Source organism: Larus michahellis, chromosome 2, assembly GCF_964199755.1.
Source record: "Larus michahellis chromosome 2, bLarMic1.1, whole genome shotgun sequence".
NCBI lineage: Eukaryota > Metazoa > Chordata > Aves > Charadriiformes > Laridae > Larus > Larus michahellis.
The window spans coordinates 18,060,734-18,081,257 of NC_133897.1; positions in this window are offsets into that span (position 1 = coordinate 18,060,734).

Genomic DNA, 20,524 nt, shown 5'->3' on the forward strand with positions numbered 1-20,524 from the left:
GACCATGATGGCTCTCAAGGCACAGCCATTTCTCAATGAGCTCCTCAGGCCCACCCAAGTGATGAGTTTGGACTTAACCCGGTTCATTAGCATTAATTGGTGGTCTGAAGACTTGGGCTGTGAAAAGAGGCATGCTTTGATTTCTTATCCTCCTAAATCAACTCGTGGTTGTGTGTGACTCTTTATGACAGCAATAGTGTAGCTGACCTTCCAGCCAGGAGTCTTTGGACGGAAGGCCTTTTTTCACTTCTCTCGCTATTTCAACATTCCCACTGATGTTATTCTGACAAGGAGATTTAGAAATGTTCCTATTTTCTGATCAGCAGGCCGGAAATGTCTTAACATGAAATGCAACCTTCACAAGAGGAAACATCCTGAGTTGCAGAGAGGTACGAAATACCCCTGCTTGAAGACAATGGTGGGAAATCTCTTAGCAGTAACAACTGCAGCAGTGGGCCCATAAAAGGCATGGTGGCTGTCACCAGCCCCAGAGGAGCTAAGCAAGAGGCACCAATCTGGCCAATATCAATGTGTCCTGTACACCTATACCAGTACTTCAGACACCTCCAAAGGCCCAGTGAGAAAAATCCCTTGGTGCCCCAGGGAGCGCTGCTGCCTGCCCTTGCCTTTGCTCTTCCAGGCTCATCAGGGCACTCCAAGAGGAAAATATTAATTCAGCTCCCACAGTGAAAATGCCATAGAAATGCAGGAGAAAGGGCATTATTTCTGGACTTCTGATGTGTACACAAAATTTTTCCCAATTCCTGAGCAGCAATGCTCTGAGATAGGCGGAGATATGTTTGAAAACTAGCTCCTCATTAGGGACAGGAGTTTAATTTCTCAAACATTCTTGTGACAAAGCAAAACAAAGCGAGAAAGAAAAGAGTTTGTCTCTTTGCCATCATCTCCTAGGATGTGTCAGGAATTTGCTTCCCTAATGAAGACAACTTGGCTGAAGCATTTTTAACCTGCAGAATAAATTAACTGTTTTTAAAACCAAACTCAAACTTATATCCCAACTGGCAGACAAGCTGTGTCAGATTGGCTCCAACCTAAAACTGAACAAATGTCACGAGTATTCCCTCTGGGTTCAAAGTGATACTGCTTCCGTCATGTTCCTGGCTCTTTGTGTCCTCCTCTGAGTCCCCTCTGCCGCACAGTTGTGGAAACCTGATTTTAAACTCATGCACTTGGATCTTCCCAAGCATGATAGATTTTGCATGAAATGAGAGACTCCTGGAGGTGCCAGGAGACAGGGTTTCTAGGCTCTTTAGCCAGAGGCAACTAAATCAGACAGGATAGGTCTCTGCAAATTGTGCAATAAAAGGTCGAGAGACAAGGTTTTCTAATGTGTCTGTGGAATGACGAAGCACAACGTAAACTTTACACCCAGCCAATATATCTCATAACTACCTAACAGTTTCTGAGGATACAAAAACTAGAAGTAGGTGGTTGAGAAAAGCAAATTTTAAACATTTGCTAAAACTCTTCAATCCTATTGAGTTGCTACTCTACTTCTCTCTAAATAGTTATCTTTCCCTGTCTGCTTGCAAACCTCAGGAGCATCTTTTAGCTGGTCTGGGAACTGGATAAAGGAATCAACTGTATCAGCAAACACAGCACAAGCTAAGAGACAGGATAGCATGTAAGCCAGGTCAAATGAATGTACTGTTATTCAAACACACATAACGGAAGGGCCTTGCCACTGCTTGGGTTGTAACGTGGAGGCTCTGACCTGAGTTTTTGAGAGTAAAGGGCTGGAAAAGCCCAGACAGTGGTGTGGCCAAAGTCCTGGCACTGCACAGCACCATGTATAGGTCAGGAAAGGATTAGTGGTGTCCTGAAAGGAACACCTCCCGGATACACTGGGTTTGAGAGCTCTGGAAGCCTAACTTCCCTAAACAAACCATCCAGTTGGCCCCACACACACACTTGTTTTGCCCAATTTTAGACAGACTCAAATTGACAAACATTTTCCAGAGCTCTGACCTTTCCCAGTCTGCCCATCTCTGGCTTCACCTGTAATTACCAAGTGTTTTCTCCTGAAACATCTATTACGCATCTATTCTAAGCAAAAGCTAAACACACAGAGACTGTTCCCATCCAGAGCCCACCCCAGGGAGGGACCCATGAGGTCTCTGACAATGAGCAGCGGCCTGCTGTCCTCTCCCATTTCCCCAAGGTCGTCAGCAAAAAGGAGGGTTTTCTCCTGTTGTAAACTCCTCACGTGCTGCCAAGGCAGAACATACACCTCAGTATCCAGACCAGTGACCTCAGAGAGCACAGAAACAGAAATGCAGAAAGCACTTTCAGAAGGCAGGAGTCATTTTTTCACAGTGATGTCAAAAAGCCCTCAGATCCTGCTGCATGGCATGATCAGGAATGCTGGAAGCTCCTAAGAGGATGGAGACTTTTCTTCACCTTAGAAGAGAGAGCACAGATCAGCCTGGCACAGGCTGCAGGTTCATGATGTAAAACATGCAGCAAAATCAACTCTGTGTGTTTTCCCGATTGTGGTATCCATTCCCACTTCTTGTTTCCATTCCAGCACCGTATTGCGCTGCCCCTGACTTTGTGCCAGCACCAGCATTCATGTGGAAAGCTCTAACACAGATTAAGGAGCCAATCCATCTTTAAAAATGTAAGAAAAATTCTTTTTTCTAACTTTCTGAAGCTGGATTTGCTCTCAAATGGCTTCACAACACAGTCTCCACAGTCATGAGCCAGCACAGATGGGGAGATGCACAGGGCAGGAATGAGGGTAAAGGATGGGGTAAAGAGACAGAAATACTGTAGAGCACCATTCCCACCCAGCATTGGTCACAGTGAAACCAAACCATCTCTACATGACTTGTGTACGCTAAGTACAAGGATGTTAGCATTATCAGGGAGCTCCATACCATGTGCCCGGGCTTGGTGTGCAACAAGTGGGGTAGCAAATCTAGCGTGAGAGAAAACGGAAAAGGAGCTCATGAGCTGTGTGGTACCTCCATCACCCAACCCACTCCTTACCCGGGCTTTCAAAGATGTCCCAGGCGTGCCCTCGGTGCCTGTGCTCCCAGCGGGCCACGTAGATGCACCCTGGCAGAGTGGAGCTATTTACCATTTTGGAGAGCAGGACAGGATCAAATCCAGGACAAGATGCTCAAAGCAGGGGACTGCCCAGAGACTTGGAACTGACTTTCAGTCTTTCTTTCTGCAATTCCAATTTACCAGGCAATAGCCAGAAAAGAGATCCAAAGCATAAAACTGCGTCAAGCTCAAGATCAGGGTCCAGAGAGGATGGCACACAGCAGCAAATGGGTCTAATGTTTGGGCAGTGAGCTGAGTACGGTGTTAGAAGAGCAACAAGGAATTAGTTACCAGAGCAATGGGTACTCCAGATACTGTCAACAAAAGGATTCAGCCTGAAAGCCAGCGGGACCATTATTAATGTTAAACTATTTCACAAACCGTGTTGTTCCCAGAAAACATGACACAGAGCAAAGCAGATAAGAAGGTGAAGAAGGTTTCCAGAGGTGATCCAAGAAAGCATGTGAAAAATGTCTGCATGGAAAAAAAGGACATGGGAACAGGCGCAGTTTCTAACAGTACTGAGGGGAGAAAATACGAGAGCAAGATGATTTTTTGAACTGCGAACTTCAACTTTTGAAGTTACATACGAGCTAAGAGAAGATGTGCTGCCTGCAGACGTGCTCCCTCGAGCATCCGACAGCTGCCTGCCAAAGCGCCTCCTAAACGTGATGATCTGACGGGTGAAGTCCTGTCAGCTCACAGACAAAGTGGGGCACGACCACTCGTGCGACTGCTGGGGATGAGATGCTGTGGAAAGCATCTGTGAGCCGAGGGAGGACAAGGCAGCAGATTCCCAAGCTCAGCTGGGAACCTCAGACAGAGCCTCCGTGCTAGGTGGGGTTTTGTTTAAAGCTTGGTGACTACATTAACAATAGAGCACCACACTTTGCAAAGGGTACGAGGAAGCCAATTAGTCATTAAAATGTCTCAGAAAAGAGCTATCACTGAGAAACTTTTATACCGAGCAGTGGAATTAGGGAAGACAATAAACCTTACTGCAGATGCCAAAAAAGTACAGGCCAAGTCAGGCCCCCGTGAGTGACGCGAAGAAATTGTTGCTCTGCAGCAAAGTAGGCACGGTTATGTTTAACTGGAAAGAAAACGAAATGCCCACCTCAGGCAATGCTCCTTGTTCTCCTCAGCTGCCCATGCTAACGGATGCTACATCTAAACAGAGGATTATGGATATCCTACCTTCCTTCACTATATTATATGCCAGAGAAGCAAACACAAGTTAGTGGAGTGGATTCAGACCATTTCAAATAAGGCAGTTTTATTCCAGAGGAAGAAAACCCACGGGATGATTGCCAGAAATGGGTATGTCACCTTAAATTCCCAACTAATATGAACCAACACATAAATAAGGCCTTGTCTGGTACCTTCCAAAAGAAGGTCTCAACATTTCTTATGAGCATTGCTCCATCTCGCAGTCCCTCTGTGACATATCGTGCATGTGGGAGATGAAGCTCCAAAAGGGTAAATGAATTGCATAAAGTCTGTGGCAGTATTGGTAAAAGATACAAGACATGATTTCCGGGTCCTACTTAATAAAAAAGTCATCTGTCTTCTTTATTTGGAGATGTCCAGATTCCTTCTCCAATCTGTATATATCAATAGACATTCATCCTCTCTAGTGATTTCACATTTTAGCTATTGTGGTGAGTTAAAGGAACAGTTTATATTTTTATAACTGTTTTTATAGCATGCTTAAGCATACCACAAAATTTACTTCATAAACATCACAATATCACAATGCAAACTTCATTAAGGTTTAGTAGAAGTAACTACATTGTCAACTAAATACATGATTAAGAAAATGGCAACCAACTTACTTCTTGGCTCTCATACCTTAGAATTAGATTACTATAAATACATACAATTGCATGCACTGCCAAATACTGTACTTCAATGTTTGTCCATAAAATGTAATTTGAAATGCATGTAGGATGGTACAGCTTTTGTAAAAGGAAGTTATTATCTGTGATAAAAGCAATTGTTGACATTAGAAATACAGACTAGAGGGTTCAGATGGGAAATTTAATAAAAACAAAACAAATGTAGAAAGGAAAAGGGAGGTTAACAATACGGCAAAGCAAAGCCAGATGTAGCAGTAAATATCTGCCCAGAGGCGAACCTGGACTGCTACCTATCAGAGTGGCAGCACAGCTGGTTTATTTTTTACACTGGACGTGGTCAATAGGCAGACAACAGGCAAGTATGCACTTAAGCTGAGAAAAAGCAAGGTTAACCATACGTTTCACTCTGTCGTGTGTTATCTTAAAAGACGGAAGGGCCGTTTGGTCTGGGAGCTTTTGGGGGCTTTGTTTTGTGTTTTAAACAAATGCTACTACCCACATTTCCTCTTAGCAATCATCTGAGCTGCACAGGTGAGTAAGAGAGCAAGCAAGCCAGAGGCACGGAATCGATGTGAGCTTTTCTCCAACGCCACAGGAGATGCACCAAAGCCGTGCGACTCCTGCCCATGGACCACCTCCACCTGCGCAGGGCTGGGGTGCTACCCCCAAATGAAATGTCCTTTTCTCATGCTTCAACTCCTCTCCCAGCACACAGCACATGCGTAACAAAGAAAATGCTTTGGAAACAGCAGAACAAGGCACTCTCTGTGCATCCAGCTCAAGTACGCTTCCCCAGGACAAGCAGAGTTAGGGGCAAAGAGAATTTCCTTGGTGAAACTCATGCTGGGAGCCAATGACCCCCCTTGGAATAATAAGTGACTTTGAATAATTTAATTGTACCCTATAATTATTTTTTTTCCAGCTTGAAAATGTCAGGAAGAGGATGTTACAGCAGGACACGGACTAATACACAGAACAAGCTGGCTCACATTACTATCTTCTGGCTTTTTTTTGTTTTCTTATTTTGGTCTTGTATCCTGCAGTTGTATCACTCCATAGTAACAACCTGCTGAGTGAGAAGGGGATTTACAGTGCTTTTCTCTAGCTCCTAAAGTATTTCTGTCACTTAGCTGCTATTTCAGAGTTAAAGGAGAACTAACTACACATTTTGGACTGACCTAGCTGTTTTCTCCCTTTTTTAAAGAAAGCTTTTCAATGACAAATGTGGCAGAAAGTATGTTGCGTTGTGGGAGGGAAGCAGTGTTTGGTATCCAAGGGGTACATCTGCACTAAATTATCCTGCTCTGAAGTTTGGACTGATTTTTCAGTTAACAAACTGTTTTACCATGTTCCTTTAACTATTGGAGAAATAAGTTGTCTGTCAGTGTTTCTTTACTGAGAGTTTAAACCGAACACCAGGCTCAGCGCAAAGCTCAGCATCGCTCAGGCAGGGCAGAGGGGAGCCAGAGCCTACAACTAGGAGCGGGCGCCTGCACCTCTGAAATCAAACTGGGAACGAATTCATGCTCGAAAATGTTACCCACAAAGAACAAACGTGCAAAATTCCACGGAGGGTTTTATCCCTGTGTACACAACTGCCTACTGCTGCCGGAGCACTCTCTGCAGCTCAGGGCAGGTTCAATATTTAAGCCACCTTCCCAGCAGGTGCATGTGGAAATCCAAGGCCGGTTGCAAAGGTGTAACTTTTGAGTGCACTGGGAAGGTACGGCCGGGAAAGGCCCTGACATGGGGCGGGGGGCTGTGCTGCAGCACAAACGTGCCCCTGCCGTGGAGGGACCTCGCTGGCCATTGCTAACGGGGATTGCACACCCAGGGAGGACAAGGAGGGGGTAGGAGTGAAGGCTGGGACTGGAAGGCACTGAAGAGACCTAAGCTAGCTGCAGGGGAAGGGAGCCAGGCATGTTCGCAATGATAACTTGGGAGGGACTGATCTTTACAGCATTATTTTCATCCCATGTAATTGGTGTGGTCAGGAAGGCACCGGCTGCCAGAGTGGGTGGGGAGGGGGGACGTAAGGGCAGCGACAGGGGACAGATGTGGCACTTTCCCTTATGCTAACCAAATGCTCAGTGACAACAGAGGAAAGGAAGAGTGGCAGTGAAATGGAGATGTGTGTGATGGTGGCACTGGTGCCCACGAGCTGGCACCGAGGAGATGGACAAGGAAGCGTTTGGCGGCACCTTGCACAGCTTGACTGCAGCAAACTGCTTCCAGCGTGAGCCCTGAAACCCCATTTTAGAAATGTTTTGAGTCAGAACCAAGAGGCTTTTCCAGCTCTGCTCCAAGTTCAGTTTCTCAACGTGATGAGATCCTTCCTGGCTCCCTGAGTTTTCATGTGGCAGCAGGGCTGGGCTTCCGAGCCATGGCCAAAACATCTCAGTGCACAGAAAAGGAGAGGCAGCTGGAAAGTAAAGGTGGAAATAAACTTGGGGTGATATTTTCCCTCATAAGGAATTGGGACGATCTATTATCTCCATAAATCTTTGTTGCTTAAACTGTCAAGGAACTTAACTTACACCGAGCAGAAAAACAAATAGAAAAAATGTTGAAACCAGAAACTTCAGACTGGTGCAATTGCCTTTCTGGAGAGGGCAGAGGACGGCGTCCAGCAGAGACAGGTAGCCCTCTCGCCTTTTCCTCTCTGATCCTGATGTGTGGGCAGTTTTATGCACTATCTTCACAGATCTGATCCCAGGCTTGAGATCTAGAGAATCTGTGGATGTTGGAAACTCACCTACAGGAAACACGCTGTAAGTTTTGGAGTGGTTTGCCGATGTATCTAGCACGTTGAGCTGAAATTAAGCTTCATGCAAAAGGAGCAACAACCCACCAGCCCAGACGCAGCGCTCGCCCTCCTCCTCGAGAAGCGGGGAGTGGACAGTGTGAAATGACAGGGGTTGGCTGACAAGGTCATTCACTGAAGAAGCTGAGAAGTTATCTCATGTCTTGTGAATGCTGATCCTGTGCCCTTTATACAACTCGATGAGACCTTAAATTATACGCTGTGGAGAGTCAAGATCATAAATAAAAAGGAGGGCTCCTCAGATAATGGCATTCCAGTAGGCTTACAAATATGCCTCACTTGGGAACATATTACATTACAGTTTTGGGCTTGCCAAATGATCTTCTGTTCTATTTATTACCAGCAGCCTTATATCAGCCTCATATTCTAAGTTGTTAATTTGTGCAACTTTTGTTCCACTTCAAATAAAAGATTTTCTTTTGCCCCTTGATCCCAATGCTCTTACCAGCCGGGAATCAGACCTGACCAAGGACATCGGGAAAAGCCCTGATATACCCTGGCGTTTTCCCCCAGGGTGCCCAATTGAGGTACCACGAATACTGCACCATCAAGATCAGCCCCGTGGGAAAAGATTTGCCTTCGATGGCACTGACCAGTGCCAAGCTCACGCTTCTGAGGTCAACTCGTTGGCCCCAGGAAAACACTCGCCAAACAAATGGGCAGCTCTATGTACAGAATTACATCAGGGACACCAAGTGAAACAGATTCATTCTGTCGGCACATGTAGAAAGGTTTGAATTATCCAGCACAAATTGGCCAACCCAGTTCCATCAAAGTGCTCTGCGGTCCTGCTCAGGATTTCAGACATGTGTTATGAGGAGCAGCTGCTGCTCCAGGAAGCATATTTCAGTCCGGGCAGGACCAAGCCCTGAGAGTTTCTGGTGCATGTTTTAGAGAAATCAGCGTCAGCCTTAGGTATCCAAATTGGCTGTCATAAATATTTATTCATTAAAGAAGCCCTTGTTTGCTTCTGGTGCAGTTTCATAGCCTTCTCAAGACTCACGAACAAGGGAAATGTATGGTCAGCAAAGGGGGGAGGAGGAATTTCCTCTCTTTCCTTATAAGTTAAAAAAAAAAATTACAAAACCAGCTTGCCTTGTGGAAAATAAACTTGTCCAGTTTTGTATACATGTGTTTGCTGTACAAACTTTCAGTGACTCAGATGTGAAATGTGCCTCAGGTTTGTTATGTGTTCTGTTTAGTTTTCTAACTGTTCCTGAGAAAACATGGGCCGCAGTTCAGGCTGATGTCTATCCCATCCAGTAGATTGCAGGGGATGCACAATAAAACCTCAATCCTGTGAGTGTTTATGCATGCATGAATAGACCTGCCTTCACTGGGCTTTTTCATGCATGTAATCATTCGCAGGATCAGGGCCTCAGGCACAGCGCAGAACTTGCGCTCATACATTTACTTGGGGGTGGAATCTGTTGCATTATTTTGACATAAACTGTTCATCATGTTTCAGAATTCGCTGCCGCATTCACGCCAGCCTTCCTGACTGGGCAGGACTGATTTTAAGAAATCTTTAAGACACTACTGATCTCCTTTTCCTTTCCTGTCAGCATCGATCTCCATCAGACCCAACGTGCCTCCTTTTTAATCAGCCTGCTTCTCCCGCAGCTCTCTGATTAGGTCACATTTCAATTTGTGCCCGCAGAGTTGCTCCCATGCTAGTGGCTGGCAATGTTACAAACACAATTTTTCAGCATTGATGTCCAAACCAAGTCAAAGACCCCCAGGTAAGTACAGATAGTTGAAAACTATCTTATGGGTTGAGCTGTTGCTGCTTCCTTGTGATGCATAAAGAAGAGCTGTGACGTGGCTGATAAGGTGCATTTGATTTGTTTGGATCCTCACCTGGGAACTCCTTGTCTCTCATTTTGCTTGCCCAGAAAAATTTATTGTGACTTCAGATGCCTTAATAGAGGGCCTGAGGGTATTGACCTTCAGCAGTAGTCCCACCTATTCCACACATCCACCAGCCATTGAGGTTAAATAGTGTGCTGTTATTAAAAAAAAAAAAAAAAAAAAAAACAACAAAAAAACCCACATCATCTCAGCACTTGTCAGTCCATTGGATCATGTAGCTCATTTCATTCAGTCAGTCGCTAGGAGGGGGTAGGGGGAAAGGAGACCCCCGAACCCACCTGCCATTGATCTGAGGGTTTGGGATGAGTCTCAGAAACAACAGATGAGCAGCACTAGGCAGCCTGGGGGTTAAGTCTTGACTCAGATTTTATTCACATTTTGGGGGCTCTGACCCTTTACTTCTGAGTTTGTGATGAGAACTCCCCTTTGGTGAAATAGAACTTCACCTCATGTCCTGCACCTGGGTCAGGGCAACCCCTGGTATCAATACAGGCTGGGGGATGAGGAGATTGAGAGCGACCCTGTGGAGAAGGCATTGGGGGTACTGGTGGATGAAAAGCTGGACATGACCCAGCAATGCGCAGTCGCAGCCCAGAAAGCCAACTGTATCCTGCACTGCATCAAAAGCAGCGTGGCCAGACCCCACCTGGAGTACTGCCTCCAGCTCTGGAGCCCTCAGCACAGGAAAGACGTGGAACTGTTGGAGCGGGTCCAGAGGAGGGCCACAAAGATGATGAGAGGGATGGAGCACCTCTCCTTTGAGGACAGGCTGAGAGAGTTGGGGTTCTTCAGCCTGGAGAAGAGAAGGCTCCCAGAAGACCTTATTGTGGCCTTTCAGTACTTAAAGGGGGCTTATAAGAAAGATGGGGGTAGACTTTTTAGCAGGACCTGTTGCAATAAGACAAGGGGTAATGGTTTTAAACCAAAAGAGGGTAGATTTAGACTAGATACGAGGAAGAATTTTGTTATGCTGAGGGTGGTGAAACATTCTCCCAGGTTGCCCAGGGAGGTGGTAGATGCCACATCCCTGGAAACATTCAAGGTCACTTTGGATGGGACTCTGAGCAGCCTTCAATCTAGTTGATGTCCCTGCTCATTGCAGGGGGGGTGGACTAGATGACCTTTAAAGGCCCTTTCCAACCCAAACTAGTCTATGATTCTATGTTAGCTTTGTCTGGTGCTGGCAGTCATTTGAGTGATGTTGTCAATGATGGGACAGCTGTCTGGAGATGACTAAGCCAAATGGAGCAGAGAGGACCTGCCCCAGGAGCAGTGTTTTGAACCCCCAGAGGTCAGAGGGAGTTTCTTGCCATCCTAACAAGGCCAACAGGGGAGCTACTAATGTCAAACCCTGGGATGTGGGAAGGAGCTCCCTCTGACAGGTACAAGGTTGCTGTTAGGACCCCCATTCCCTGTGAGTAACAAGACACACAGACATATGCAACACCTCCAGGCAAACCCCCCAGGCGACACTTCTACTACACACAAACATTTTTGGTTGCTTGACTGTTTGGGAACAGAAATACATGAAAACTACAATCCAGTTTCATGGGCTCTTGGTAGCATGCTGTTTATTGTTCCCGGAGGAACAATAAGGATTCTTAAAAGCAGATGGACTCAGACGTTCTGATGATTTGCTGTAGAAGAAAAACAATGGGCCAGATTTTTTAAAAATAGAAAATACATCCATTGCACAAGTAAGACCCACTCTCCTCTATGCACAAAGTGGGACAAGATGGACAATGTTGTGCAGCACTTTTTGCAGATGAAACTGAGTAAAGGGTTTACCTGACACAGAAATCATGGAAAAATCAAACGTGAGCAAGTGCCTAAAAATGAATATAACAACAGAATCACAGAATGATTGAGGTTGGAAGGGGTCTCTGGAGGTCATCTGGTCCAGGCTGCTGCTCAAGCAGAGCCACCTACAGACTGTGTCCAGATGGCTTTTCTATATCTCCAAGCATGGAGACTCCACCACATCCCTGGACAACCTGTGCCAGTGCTCGTTCACCCTCACAGTGAAAAAGTGTTTCAGGAGGAACCTCCTGTGATCCAGTTTGTGCCCATTACCTCTGACTGGTCCTGTCACTTGGCGCCACTGAAAAGAGCCTGGCTGCATCTCCTTTGCATCCTCTCTTTATGTATTTATATACATTATTAAGATTTTCCCCTTCAGACTTCTCTTCTCCAGGTTAAACAGTCCCAGGTCCCTCATCTTTTCCTCATAGGAGAGATGTTCCAGTCCCTTAATCATCTTCATGACCCTTTGTTGGACTCTCTCCAGTACGTCCATGTCTTTACCGTATTGAGGAGCCCAGAACTTGACACAGGACTCCAGGTGTGGCCTCACCAGCGCTGAGTAGAGAGGAAGGATCACCTTCCTTGACCTGCTGGCAATACTTTGTCTAATGCAGCCCAGGACACCTGTGGCTGCCTTTACCGCAAGGGCATATTGCTGGCTCATGGTCAACTTGGCGTCCACCAGGACCACTAGGTCTTTTTCTGCCAAACTGCTTTCCAGCCGGGTGGCTCCCAGCACATACTGGTGCCTGGCGTTGTTTCTCCCCAGATGCAGTACCTGGCTCTTCCCCTTGTTGAATTTCATGAGGTTCCTGTCAGCACAATTCTCCAGCCTGTTGAGGTCCCTCTGGATGGCAGCACAACCCTCTGGCATATCAACCACTCCTCACAGTTTTGTGTCATCAGCAAACTTGCTGAGGGTGCACTCTGCTCCATTATCTGGATCATTAATGAAGTTGTTAAACAGGACCAGATACAGTAAGATGTTAAACAGGATTGGATCCAGTATTGACTCCTGGGGTATACTGCTAGTTACTGGCCTCCAGCTAGACTTCATGCCACTGATCACCACCCTCAGGCCTGGCCATTCATCCAGTTTTCAGCCCAACTCACTGTCTGCTCATCCAGCCAATACATCGACAGCTTGTCTATGAGGATCTTATGGGAGACTGTGTCAAAGGCTCTACTGAAGTTAGGTAGACAACATCAACTACTCTCCTCTCTGTTTTACCAAGCCAGGCATTTCACTGTGGAAGTTTATCAAGTTGTCAAGCATGACTTCCCCTTGGTGAAATGGTGCTTGCTACTCCTGATGATTTTCTTCTCCTTAATGTGCCTGGAAATGGTTTCTAGGATTAGCTGCTTTATCACCTTCCCAGGGATCAAGGTGAGGCTGACTGACTCCTTCTTTCTCTTCTTGAAGGTAGGAGTGACATTTACTTTCTTCCAGTCTTCAGGCACTTCTCCCAGCTGCCATGATCAAAGATTATAAAGAGTGGTGTTGCAATGACATCTGCCAGCTCCCTCAGCGTTGTGGTGCATCTCATCAGGGCTCATGGACTTGTGTATGTCCAGTCTGCTTAAGTATTCTCTGACTTGATCCTCTTCCACTAAGGGTACATCTTCCTTGCTCCAGCCTTTCCCCCTGGTCTCTGTGACCTAGGATTCTTGAAGACCCGTCTTACTCGTAAGGACAGAGGCAAAAAAGGCATTCAGTACTTCAGCCGTTTCCATGTCCTGTGCAATGAGGTCCCCCATCTCATTCAGCAATGGGCCCACATTTTCCTTAGGCTTCCTTTTGTCACCTATGTGCTTACAGAAGCCCTTCTTGTTGTCTTTGTCAACCCTGGCCAGATTCAATTTGGCCAGATTAATTTGGGCTCTGGCTTTCCCAACTCTGTCCCTGGATGCTCGGACAATGTCTCTGTATTCCTCCCAGGTTACCCGTCCTTTCTTCCACCCTCTGTGTGTTTCCTTTGTAATGCAGCAAAGGGAAGGTGCAGCAAAGAATATTTTCTTCATTCTGTGGAATAGTCACTGTCGAAAATGAACCTGAATATACTCCAGTTATTACTGAAATTGAGAAAATATAAACCCCATGAATAATTGTTAGAAGCAAAGTATCCACATTACTTCGCCATGCTTCTAGAGAAGGCTGAAAGGGAACGTCAGATGGCTCAGCCCAACCTCCTGTAGGTCAGCATTACACCTGGATTGAAACCGATGTGTATACATATACACACATCAAACACATGTATATACACATCAAACTATATAACTAAAACCAAACTATATACTATAAATATCAGGTATTATATAGCATGTATAATAAAGGCTTCTCTTTAAAAGGTTAGTGGGCCCTTTGCTTTGATGAGTTAACATATTTCAGAGGGTGTGTATCTGATTCATGATTAAAGCTTATATATTTCTAGCACTGGGAGAAATTAAACCAATTTGCTGATCCTGTAGGTAGTCTGGTGTTAGAAAGAACAGTTGTTTCTTTTTACATGGTAAACTCAGTAATCATAGGTGGAGGGGAATTAACCCACATCAAAAAACAGAACCAGTTTTCCTAAATGAAATTTTGTAATGTGAAAGAAGTACTTTAAAGAAACTAATGAAACCTAAATATTGCATCATAATTTGTCCTATTAATGTTGGTAGCATCACTTTAAAATTCAGGTTACTATAGATACTATATTTTTCAGACAACCAAAGTAGGGCAAACGGAGAGCACCATAAAAACCAGACAGGTTTTCAGTTGCAGCGTTTTCTTGTGTAAAACCCAGGTTGCAGCATATAGTGCAACTTCTGTGTTTGAAGCTGTCCAACGCTTTCAAGAAGACTAATATATCCACTTTGATTTTCATGAAATTCAGGACATAAAAGATCAAATACACTCAGTAACTGATGCTAAATGTCAATGACATACCAGCAGAAAGGAATTTTTTTCCACATGAATGTGGTATGAATGGAATGTGTTGGGAATAATGTCATTGCCCACAACAACAAGCCCTTTTCTCAAGAGCACATCTCTTCTAACAAATGCTGAAAGCGGGCGACACAAGGGGCCCCCACTCCTGATTTCCATGCCTTGCTGTGCAATCTGTACAGGTACCATCTTTGGAGCACTTGGGTTTTATTTTAGGGCTCTGACACCACAACACTTCCCTAAAAGCATGTACTAAGTGGTAGGGTTTAGTTTAGATCGTGTACAGCTCCCAGCAAGACTTGGAGAGAAATCCTAAGTGTCTCCAAAATAAGTAAATGTGCTGTTCCTGTCTACCCATGAACCTGGGACTCAGGTCTTGCCCTCCTTCCCAATCCAGCCCTTGCAGCCTACATCCAGGAAACCTTATCCCACATCACTCCACCCCAAATCCCAGCCCTGTGCCACCATGACCTCTACCACCCTTGTATTCTACATCCCCGAGGGTGCCTCTGGTGTACTTCACCCTCCTCCTGCACATTGCCTCCTTACCACACCAAGGGTATGAAAGGAACTGCAGGGCTAGTCAGGCACCATGTCTTGTACATCCAGCATTGGGTGGATACAGCTTTTTTAACTTTTTAGAAGTGTAGACCACATATGACTCCACTTGTCCTTCAGAATGATCTTGGTATCCAGGCACAGCAACCTAAGGCTTCTCAAACGTATGAGAAAGGCCATCGTCTGCCATCACCTTCTCATCCACTCAGTTGCATTAACTCTTGACAAAAATTTTCCAAAAGGCTGCACCAAGATACTGCCTGCCCTTGCTCTGTGCCAACGCAGGCCACCTTCACTGCGTGGGTAGATGAAGAGTCAAGAGGAGGTAGAAGAAAGCTCCCTGTTGAACACCACAAGTTAGTATCTACTCAGTAACAGGTCTAAGTTAGAAAGAAGTCTGTCGTAGATGGCAAATTTACTTGCCTTAATGGTTAATAACTTATGACAAGGTTTTCAAATGCAGTAGGTGATTTTGCATGTCACTGTTATTATTTGCTGTGCACAAATTGCCTCTGCTTTGGAGGCCTGCTTTGGAGAATAGAGTTACAGCCTCCCTGAAGAATCCAGTTGACACCAAAACAAGTGGATACCAACATCCTTTTTCAAAAATTTTTGCCTGGCTTTCATAATCCTCACAGGCATCCTGGGCACCAGTGAAAAAAGCTGGAACTGCCTCTTCATAGCCAGGGTGTACATTAGCATCATTCAGCCCTGGCAATACTTGTGTTTGGTGCAGCAGAAACAGGTTAATGAAGTGTGTGCACTGAGCGCTGATAAACCAGTGACGTTTCTAAAAGCATCATCAGGAGAAACCTGCAGTCTCCTACAAATGCAGGAAGAAAACTGAAAGCCCAATGCCGTTCATCTCCTGTGGGAATTTTACCTATTTACACAGACATTTGGGTCTTACGAAGGTACCTTACGAAGGTACCCTACGAAGGTAGCCATCTGACAACAGACAACTAAATAAGCAGCCAGTTTTCAAAGAGAACAATTGCAAGTAAAACTTGTTGGCCAGGGAGATGATTTCTCACCCACTTGGAGTATTTTTGACGAGACGAAAAGGCCCATCTTCCCCAGGCTGCTGCCTCTGTAGTAATCTGCCCTGGCAGTTACAACCTGCCTCTCAAATGTTCCCGTGTTTTGAATCCAAGCAAAAGCTTTGGCAGCTGTAAACCTAGCACGGGCTCGTTTTAAATGATGAGAGGAAACAGGCTGACAGTGAGCTGATTAGAAAGCTCTTAGAGCCCTCTCGGCTGAATGGGGAGAAGAGGACAACTTTCATCGTGTGCTGCCAGAGAAGGGACATGGGGGCACCCTAAGCCCAGCTTGCTGTCCTCGGCCAGATCCCGAGGATGTGGGAAAAGACTGTTTCAGGGAGGCTAAGCTGCCCTCGCCAGCCTGCCCCTTCCTGACAGCCTCTGCTCTGAAGATAACGAGCAAGGAAATAATGAAACACTATGGTAAAGACTAGATGAATTAGAAGAGACAACTGCAAGCTGTTTCCTGGCCCCAGCCTTATCTACAGTCCCAGAAAATAACCCTTTCTCTGTGGTCAATAAATAACCCGTTATGATTGGGGTGAAAAATTTGGTTTAATTTCTGCCGCTGAGTGCTAGGCAGCGGGATGTGATTTCCACAAAAAGCAGGGCCAGCTGTATTTCTAGTCGTGCTTTGGAGCGGAGAGGAAAGGCTCTGCAGAACCCTCTTGCCAGGAGTGTGTGGGTTAAGTCAATGGTATTTAAAAGCATTGTAGAAAATGAAGATGCAGAGCTAGGAAGGGAAGGAAGGGTTAAAAGGATGGACTCGAAAAGCCATGTAGAGGTTACTGAATGGACAAAGCAGCGAGCATTAAAAATAATTCAGTCAAAAAATAAAAATAAATACAGAAGGAAATTACTTCATTGCAGCCCACACTGCGTTATCAGTATGAAAGCTCTGGGAGCTGCTCCTCTTTCCAAAATGGCAGCTGATAGCTGATCTAAACAAAAGGTCATCAGGGCAGCCAGGGGAGAGGAGGGAGGCTCAGGGAGGAGACAGACAGAAGATGGACCAGATCAACAAGGGCTTAAAGCCACAGGCAACCTCATGGCCGCAGACACTGAGCAGCAGCACCGACCACAAGGACAGGCAGCCCCCTTCAATATTCTCTGCAACGAGCCCCTAACGTCCATCTGAGCAGAAGAAGATGTGTCCTAAGCTCAGCTGACATCTCTGACCTGTTGCCCAGTGGTGCCTCTACTTACCACCCTTCAAACTTCAGGGCCCAGACTGCACATTTCACCAGAACCCATCATGGCTGCTCTGTAACCGCATCCCAGCATCAGTCCGAGAGCAGCAATTCCCCATGGTGCACCTCGAAAGGCTGCGTTTGCACAAACAGGCCAGTAGAGCAACTTGGTTCCCACTGAAAATTTCTCACCATTTGGGTCAGGTCTGCATTTTCGTTACAGTTTTTATCCAGCTGCGAGAATATAGTGAAACTTGTGTGAGCGTCCACCCACGTTACACCCCTACCTGTCTTAAAGGACCACCCCTAGGGTACCCTCAAATTCACTAGCTGCAGCTCTACGCTACCTCTGCAAGAAAACAACCTCTGCGAAGCAATCAACTTTTTGCTGGTCCCCTGAGCGGTCAAGAAGGCAATTTACACTGCAGTTCATTCCTACTACCTTCATTTAAAAAGAAAAAAAAGAAGAAGGGGGGGCGGGGGGACGAAAAAAACCTTCCTCACTCCCAACTGCAAAAGCAGTGAGGCAAAATGCAGTTCAGCCCTATGGTGGTACCTATAAACCCAGCCATCTTAGATGTAAGTTTGGTTTGGGGTTGGGAAAGTTTTTTTCCTGTATAGGGAAATAATTGGGAGTAATAGTCGTAAAATCTTTCATTGAGTTTCCTGGGGTCTGAAAGACATCTGGGAGGATTACGGGAGGAATACCGTGAGCGGTAGCTGTGCTAGGAGCAGCCCCGATTTATGGCTCCATCTGTAACTGCTGCACTTTGCCTGAAGCAGATGCTGAAACAGTCCCTGAAGTCAAGCGATGCTGCTATCATGGCTCCGCAACCAAACTCCATGCCAGGACAGGCCATGGTTTGCTTTACCTTTCTCTCACCCTGATGGAGCCCACCTTAGTGTTTCCCAACCCCTTTTTTTCCCTCGTTCTCCCAGTTAAAGTCTGCATTGAATGGTGACAGCTGTTTCCACACCGGCCCTGATGCAGAGGGAAGCAGATAAGGAAGGAGCGGAGCGGGGCTGGGTGCAGCCCTACCGGGATGCCATCCTCTAAGCCCCACTGTCACCTCCATGGGACGCTGCTGGCAGCTTCATCACACTTGACAGCAGAGGTGGCTGCAGCGAGGCACCCTGCTACCAGGGCAGTGGGCTGCACTCACGAAGACAAGATGAGGCACCACCTGTCCCTTCTGCAAAGTGTCACAGAGATGGTGAGCAAGGAGGACACAGTGACACAGCTGTGCCTTACAGCAGTGATGTGCCTTTTTATCCCTTCTAATTTGGCTCTTTCCATATCGCAGCCTTACAATACCACTGGAGAAACCTTATCATAGTTTTGTTGAAACACAGCCCTATATTAAGCAGGGATCCTGGAAAAAGTCAAAGAGGGGGAGAAGGATTCATCAGCACAGACAGACACTTTTTTGCGGAGGCAGCTGACCGGCTCTCCACAAAGCATCCGGAGCTTTCTCAGTATTCCCAATCAGCCTCCATGCCTCCAGCTGACTTCCCATAAAAATGCTGAAGGGTCTTTGATCTATGGGTACACGTCCTCATGAGAAAGGGAGGGGTAAAATCGCAGAGGTCGGGCAAACACTTGACGGTAGTTCCTGCAGCTCCTCAGACCCCGGCCAGCCTTTGAGGTCCTGTGCCAGAGATCGCAGATTTAGTTTGATCAGTCATGAGTTGAAAAGGCAGAGCAAAGCTGCTCGGGTCAAATCAGATGCTTAACTCCCCTTGCCTTTTGTGATGGGTGGGGAAGTTCAGTAAAAATTAGGATGATAAGAAAGAACACACAGAAAAAAAGACTAACGAGAAATTACATATTGAAAGCATCAGCCTTCTTGTTATACATCATCTGAATTTGGATATCAGTTAATGGCTCGGCCAGTTTCCCAACTCAGCCTCATCAAATTCCCTAGAAGTGGCAAAAAATTTAGAAGTTAAGCGTTTCTCTGGAACATGCTATATCCCCAACTTTCCAGCCAAGACACATAACACAGCTTTTGCATTTTACAATCTATTATTTTTGTTGATGCTAGAACAGAGCTCTGACCCTGGAGGGGATAAAACTAGTCCAAATGATAGCAGCTTAAATGGCACTGAAAATAAACAAATGTTCAGATAGATATCCTTTACTTATGCCTCTGACAGAAATTCCTCTGTGAGGAAAGAATTTCAGGCTGTAACGGAGGAGTCAGATCTTTACTCGTTCCTGCCTTCCCATTGACTCAATGCATATGGAGCACTCATGTAATGGTTTTTCTCCTGGGAAACCAAACTTATCCTAAAATGCTGTGGAATCAAAGCGATGGATTCCCCTCCGGCTTACACCGCTTTCCTCTGCCAGAACACGCCTCGTGTTAACAGCTCTCTATAGACATATATAAGCAAAAGTAAAACAAACTGTCCGCTATCAAACCATCCCACCCGTATGAAGGAGAACGAGCTTTTCTCTGCATCAGATCTTGCTATTATCTAAAACACTGGAGTTATTCTGGAAAAAGAAACCAGGCATTGAGAATCTAAGCTGAGGCCTGAATAAATAATTTGAGGCTGATATGAAGGCAGAGTATGTAAACTGAGAAACGTATAGCTGAAAAAGCAGTGGTTTGGTTCCCCTCCATCAGCCCACCTCTCGGGAAGGGATACATGCCAAAATGCTGACACCAGGTACTTAGGAATAAAAGGAGAATGCTGCAAATGGAAACCTATACGGAGCAGATAGATAGTGCACAGTAGACTTTATTGTCTATTTGCTAGGAGCCAGAAAAACGTAACAGATAAATAGAAGCAATAACCTAGTGATGGGCAACACCCCAAAATTTCAGCCCAGAGACAATATTCCAGGTTGTTTGAAAAAGCTTTCCTGGAGCTGCGGTGGTAATCTCTCCCGAGAAATGTTTTCTAGCAAACACAGACCTTCCTGGGCCGGGCTCTGCAGGAGCCCTGCAGAGGAGACCTCTCCTGGCTGTCTCCATGCATCTCCTTCCACAGCGAGTGCAGCCCAGGGGCTGATGCTCAGCTCTCCATAGGGCCCACCTTGTGGGGAGACGACTAGCCATGTGACTATCTGGTAGCCCAGATGAAAATGGAAGACAGGGAAAAGCTACTGAGTGTCAGAAAGCAAGTTCATTTGCAGAAAGGACAAGTAACTATTAACCCCTTTGCTTGAAAGAAGAAAGGACACAATAAGATGGAGTGGTTGGGGGCTGTGATGGAGAGGGTGCCACAGAAAATTGTTGAAGATTTTATTCCCAGGCATCTGCTTTACTTGTCCCCATGTTGTGAGGTGTGGAAATCCTAGGACTATTTGCACAAAAGGAGGAAGAAGAGGCAGACAGAAAAGCTGCCATGTTTACTAGGAGGTG